Below are 6,870 nucleotides of genomic sequence, written 5' to 3' on the forward strand. Positions count from 1 at the left end.
GCCTAGGTCTAGCTAGCTAGCGATCACACCAGGATCCAACACAAACTGAACAAGATCCACGACACAAAAGATCGATCGATCGATCCATCGAAAATGGCGAAGCGCGGAAGCAAAAAGAAGACCACCGCTTCCACCCGTGCTCTCCCTCTTCTCCGACGATCGGCAGGCGAGACGGGGACGGCCGAGAGCAAGGAGGAGACCGGCGCGGCGTCTCCGATCAAGAACGCGATCAAGAACGCGGCGGCTGGCGAGATGGCGGAGGAGGAGAAGTTGGCCGGCGCGGCGTCTCCTCTCCTCCGACTCCGATCAGCCCGGGGAGAAACGGGGACGGCCATCAAGAACGCGGCGGCGGCTGGCGAGATGGGGGAGGAGGAAACGGCGGCGATGGGGATCACAAGAACTCGCGGGGATCAAGAAACACCAAGAAAGAAAAAGGGAAGAAGCTGGTAAAAGAGGCGATCAAGAAACACCAAGAAGCGAGGAAGGCGAAGGAGATCGGCGGCGCGCGTGGCAGGAAGGAGAGCAAGGCCATGGATGACGGCGCGGCGGCGCTGCGAAGGAAAGCGCGAGAGATCACCAAGGAAGAGGAGGATGACGAACGTTTGCGCGGGGAGATGGTGTCCCGGGTTCGAGCACGGATTCGTAAGCAGCAACCAGACGAGGTAACTAATAAAATCATCCTTTTCGATTTATTTTTAATTTGATACGAATTAATTAATGACGATGAATCAATGATGCATATGCACTGATCCATCGATCCATCGGGAGTATTAACTGTTTGCTTCTTGTCAATAATGAGTAGTATATATGGATATGATATCATGCATTAGCTAATTTCCACCTATTGAATTAGCTACTTAATTAGCTTGCATTATAGATATGTTAATAATTTCTATCTACTACTCATTTTAATTAGGTTGCATTTTATATAGATATGTTCTTAATTTCGTTTAATTTCTTTCCGCTAGCTTTCTCCGATCACGTACGTACTACTGCTACTGCATGCATTACCATTTTAGGAGTACTAGCTAGCTACTAGTAGTATTATAATATTGGTGCGTCAATCAATTACTAGCTCGATCTGCACTAGTAATACTTAATCAATTAGTGTCGTCTCCTCGCCTCGTTCGCTCTATTATACATGGATGCATGCGTACTATACTCACAAACGTAGGCATGAATATTAAATTAACTCGCTGCATGCAGTAGCCAGTAGTTGCATGTAGCATTTTAAATTCCAACTCTCGATGAATGAATGAAATTAAGAAATAATGAATGAATGCAGAGTAAGTTGGATGCGTTCTCCATTGGCGTCAACGCTAATGTGCGATCGTACCACAAGCTAATGATGAAGAGATACAGGCGCATGAAACGTATCTGTTGCATGACGCTGGCCGGGGCGCCGGTGACACCTCCGACCACCCGGCGGCGATCGCCAGACCTCAAGATGTTACCACGTTCCACATTGTGGGCGTCGTCGACACAGATGGTGCTCGTGTTCGTCTGCTCTTCAGGGACAGCGACCTATACTTTGTTGCTTTCAAAACTGGTTCTTGCTGGTTCAGATTCAACGATGAACACATACCAACATTCCTCACGCCCACTGTACCTATAGCTTACACCTCGGGCTACATGAACATGTGAGTAGTACCTCTCACTCGCCTGCCTCTAGCTAGTATATACTACTGCTATCCACATTATTCAATATATATATGATGACGCATTGCATTTGCATCTCTCTCTCTCTCTCTCTCTCTCTCTTAATGCTTGCATTCTGGATACACACACACACACTACTGCATATGATGATCGACTTCACTCACAGCTGACAGTTTCTTCATTTTTGCATGGCACAGTGCGCAAGTTCGGGTTGGATATCACTGTCTTTATGATATCTTCAATGTAATCTCAAGATACACCCCTGAGTCGGCACAAGAGAAGACCAATGAGAGGCAACGGATACTTCAGTGTGCAGCTCTCATGTTGAGTGAGTCACAAAGGTTTGGCCACGTCCAGCTACTGGTAAAGAGACAGATCCACAAAATGATGAGTAAAAAGATTACTGCCAAACAGAACAAGAAAATACACAGTTGGGGTTCCATAGCACGCTACTGCATATCCCACGAATGCAAAGAAGACGTCCTGCATCATTTAAGCACATTGATCGTTCTGTTCAACCCCGATCAAAACAAGTATGAGAATTACAAAATAGTTGGCAGAAGAAAATTGCTATCTCGAGCAGCTGCAGCAGCAGCAGAAGCAGCAGCAAGAGCAGCAGAAGCAGCAGCACGACCATCGCAAGCAGCAGCAGCAGAAGCAGAAGAAGAGGAAGAGGATGATGATGATGATGAGGATGAATACCCATGGCAATGCCAAACAAGAGCAGGACAGGAGCTCCTGATTCTCCTCTACGACAAAAGATTGCGTACCCAAGGCCATCAGGAGCGGAGGACATAGGGTCCGACTGCCTCCACCGCTTCAAGCTGAAGACGAGACCAACAAGCAGAAGATGATGATTAAGAAAAAGAATACCCACCACCCTGCAGTTCCATCATCGTCTGATAATGTGGAAGATCTCCCTACTGTTTCAGCGCCACCAGTTACTCCAATGGTGGTAACACAGCAGAAGAACCACAAGAAAACTCAGGCTGAGGAGGTTGATGAAAAGAAAAACCAAGAGAATCCAAACACAGATGCCACTATTGGCGCTCCATCTGGAGGTGAAAACCATCAGAATCGTTCATTGATCAGCTGTGACGGGATTAACCTGTATGAATCTGATTTGGACAGTCTACGCGGCCCACATTGGGTGACAGATGCAATCCTGGGCTATGCCTTGGCCAAATTTTCAAGAGCTTACTCAGATGATGGCCTACTCCTGGTGCAACCAACGAACGCAGCATTGCTGAACAATAAACACTATGTTGCTGCCGAGGCCGACCACTTGCTACTTGCTAGTCGTCGCCTGGTCCTCATACCAGTAAATGATAATCTGGATTTCAACCAAGCTGGTGATGGGAAACACTGGAGCCTCTTAGTCATCCACAAGACCAGTAACGATGGTGTTATCCAGTTCATCCACCATGACAGTGTGCGTTCAGGGGATAACTCATACAATCTGCATGCTGCTCAAAAGCTTGCAAATGTTCTGCGGGGAGTGCTGCCCACTGCTGGAGATGTTATTAACGCTGAAACGCCCCAGCAGACTAATGGAAATGATTGCGCCATACATGTTCTGGCTGCTGTACAGGTCATATGCAGATGGTGGAGAGCCAATGCCAACAAGAGTGGCCCAGCTGATTGGATCAGGAAATTGGACAAAAGAATCAGTGAAGGCAACATTACACAGATGAGGGCCTCCCTCCTGCAGGACATTGAAAGAGACTGTCAAAAGAAGAAATCGAAAGATCAATGAGCTACAATGAAATCCTTTAACGTGAATCTTTGCAAACATGCATGAATCGTGTCAATTTGTTTGGTAATATCACTACATACTGCAGAGTGCACAATTAAAATGTGTGTACTACGACAGTGAGCTTATGTTACCTTCAAGTTGATTTGATATCACATCTGCATATTCATCTCTCCTGGTCTTCTGATCCATGACTAAGAAAACTGTTCATTAGTTGCAGTTGCATTTGGAATTAATTTCACTAGTAAGCTCATACTTTGTATTTTGCCAACATGGACTGCATAGGAAGTTTGAATGGTTTCAGACCTTGCATGACCTTTGCCTACCTGAATGTGATTATCGTTTGGAATGGCTTACCTGGAGATTGACCGAGTAGTTAGTTACTGGCTGCACACTCAAACAATAAATAAATCAATTGCAGGAATGCAAAAATACCATGGGCAGCCACAAGCACAACTTATTTGTATGCTACAAGAACAAACAGCATGCAGAAGGAGGATTAGAGAGGAGAGAAGGTATGTGGCGTTTGGAAAGAGGCGAATTTCCGAAGTGGAAAAAGCAATCAGCTGCGCTAATCCCACAGAAACATAATCCTAAACCTAACATTGTCTAGTGTGAAATTTGAGACAAGAGCAACCCACCAAATCTATGTCCATCCGTATCGACACATAACTCGTTGGGCCAGGTATGATCATGGTGTGGTCGGTGAGGGAGAGGGCGGAGATCGAGGAGGCTGAGCGCGCCTTGGTCGCGGCCATCGGTGATCTGCCTTGCCGCTCCAGCGCCACCATCCCCATCCCCCTGCCCAGCTCAGCTCAATGCGGCTCCTCCTCCCCTGCTTTATGTGGGTTGGGATGGGCTGTTTTATGTGGCCTCTTGTTATTAACTAGCAAGAGACACGCGCTACGCTGCGTGTGGACATGGATAGAATCCAAATGAGCTCATGACATACAACACATACAAATTCTGTTCAAGATATTAGTAGTTTTAATGTACAGTATACACGCTGTAAAAAATTGTTACAATCCAAAATAAGCATGACAGGCAATTGTAGATATAAACGGGCGCCCAAACGTCTGTTTGTTTCTTCCCTGATATATTGACAATTTTGAAAGAGAATAATAAGATATTGATGGGGCACACAACCCAAATTTTTGTCAAATGCAGAAACAGGGCCTAGCTAAAGGGATAATAAACCTATGTGCTTTCAGATAAACTTCATATATACTGGGTGGAGTGCAACAAAAATTCTAAGAAAGTAATGTAGCTTGGATGGCAAAGGAACTAAATCAAAATAGAATTGTTTCAACGATTTACGATTCCACTGAACTAACACAACATACATCTTTACATGCCTTACCTGCAAACACAAAATATCAGTCATTCCATAGCATTTTTTCCGTACTATTCTTAAAAGTTAATATTTTATTAACTCTATCACACACACATATATAACATTAGGACAAAATGAACTAAAAAACATGGCAGTATAACTGCTTCAGATGTTAGGACATGGTTACCCATGGAAGATCTGGTGGTAGGCCTTTAAAAATAAAAATATTTCATGAGATAAACTGCACTAAAATGGGAGTCTCTAAGGACATGGTAGTAATTAGTTGTATGGTGAGTACATTGCTATGAGAGAAATCATATACACAATTCATACATGACTACTAAAATGTGAGAACCAAAAAATAATGTTTGCTGAGGCAATGACAGGCTCTAGTACATCCTTGTGCACTATACCTTGCTAAATAAAGGATTTCCTGCAAGAGGAATCCTTAAGTTGCAACTTTGAGATTCTGTTTGAGAAAACCAGGAGGGCAGATGCACTGAAGGAATGAGCATAGTAGCCCAAATACAGGCTTGAATAGATTTATCCTTCACCCTACTGCATTCCCTAAAAGAAAAAGAAGTATGACATTAGTGTTTTCTCAAAAGTAAAGTGACAGATGTACATGAATAGGGATTGTTTTTTTTTTAAAAAAGCATCCATATATATATGCATTGGCCATGTTTTTAAAATGTGATACAATAGAAGCAGGCCAAACATAACATGTAAGAAAATCAACCATGGAATCATCGTAGCATGTGGATAAGTACCACAGGCAGGAATCATCTTCCCGTAAATCGAAAGAAGCGAACTTTAATCAACAATGTAGCCCGTAATAGGGTGTGCTATCAATCCTATGTGTAAGCCTTCGTGCATGCTTAGTGCACAGTCCAGTCAAGAAAGAGTGAACTAATCTATTGCGGAACTGCGGACTGTAGAAGCACAATCAAGTTGTATGAACTTGAGGACAGTAAGCTTCCTTGCTAAAATGCATAATGGACGATTTGTTTCTGTGCTGTATCAAGGCGATTAGGAGAAAGCATTAAAATTAAATGGCAGTCATTGAATTATAGTTCATCTCATCCTTGGTAACAAATTTATTAGCAAGCAGACTACTAATGCGTGTCTCTGGGTCGTCCCCCCGGTCGACGCCGTCTCGTTCCGTTCGCAAGCCGTCCCCTCGCTGGACCGCGCGTCCCCCGCTCCTTTTCGCCCGGGCGCCGGTGGAAGAAACCCGTTGTGTGGGTATGGGTGCTTGAGGCGACGACCCCCAGAGTGAAGATTTCCTCTTCCACCCCTCTCAGTCTCGACCCCCAGAGTGATGAGATTCCGGCGGCGGCGGCGGCGAGGAGAGGGAGAGGCGAGAGGTGGCGGCGAGAGGGAGAGGGAGGTGCGGCGGGAGAGTCGGAGAGAGAGGCGGGGTCGACGGCGCCTGCATACCAGATCTGGGACGGCTGGAAGGTCGGCGACGGCGGCGGGGCGGACAGGTCGGCGATGGCGGCACGGCGGGGAGGTCGGAGTCGGCGGCGGGGCAGAGCACCAGATCTGGCGACGACCCCGCCGACGACCGGCGACGGAGATGACTCGGCGACGACCCCGCGACAGCAACGGGCGGAGGGAGCGCCGCGCCGTTCTCCCCGCCCTCCTCCGCCGCCGCCGCGCCCGCCACCGCCAGCGCCGCCACCGAGTCTCACGGGAGAGAGAGGGTGAGAGGCGTCGAGCCGGCGGAGGTGTCGAGGCGGCGCTGGCGGTCTCCTCCACGCGGGAGTAATTGAGAGAGGGGGAGAAGAGAGGGGGAGGGAGTATAGTAAAATATCTATGTGGGTTTTTTGGTTTCTACTAGGGGCGCGTCTGATGCGCGAGTGTTCGCGTAGCGCGAACGAGAAACAACAATCAAAAGCGGTCGCTTGACTTCGCCATACGCCACTATTCCGCTGGTTCCACGCATCACGTGTCCCCGCGGGACTCATCTATTGCAAGCCTCGATACTACTCTCCATAATCGTAATTAAGCACCATCCTTAACTAACGTTTTAATTAGGGAAATTAATGATTTACTATTAAGATTTCTTTAAAGAAGAAACATAACTTTATATTTTTTACCATAAATTATTCCAATTAATATC

General features: G+C 46.4%; 1 long non-coding RNA gene across 3 annotated transcripts; it reads right to left on the reverse strand.

The window, feature by feature from the left end:
* Positions 1 to 2,044: 2,044 nt before the first annotated feature.
* On the reverse strand, positions 2,045 to 6,551 carry LOC136354715 (uncharacterized). Of its 3 annotated transcripts, none has more exons than XR_010738315.1 (6): positions 6,186 to 6,551; positions 5,159 to 5,312; positions 4,054 to 4,320; positions 3,770 to 3,880; positions 3,547 to 3,689; positions 2,045 to 3,364 (listed from the first exon to the last, which is right to left on the reverse strand). It is a non-coding gene; the product is annotated as an uncharacterized lncRNA (long non-coding RNA). The 3 variants fall into 3 exon arrangements; XR_010738316.1 differs by having other exon boundaries at positions 3,770 to 3,799; positions 6,186 to 6,331; XR_010738317.1 differs by lacking the exons at positions 3,770 to 3,880; positions 4,054 to 4,320.
* Positions 6,552 to 6,870: the final 319 nt, after the last annotated feature.

This window comes from Oryza sativa, chromosome 12, assembly GCF_034140825.1.
Source record: "Oryza sativa Japonica Group chromosome 12, ASM3414082v1".
NCBI lineage: Eukaryota > Viridiplantae > Streptophyta > Magnoliopsida > Poales > Poaceae > Oryza > Oryza sativa.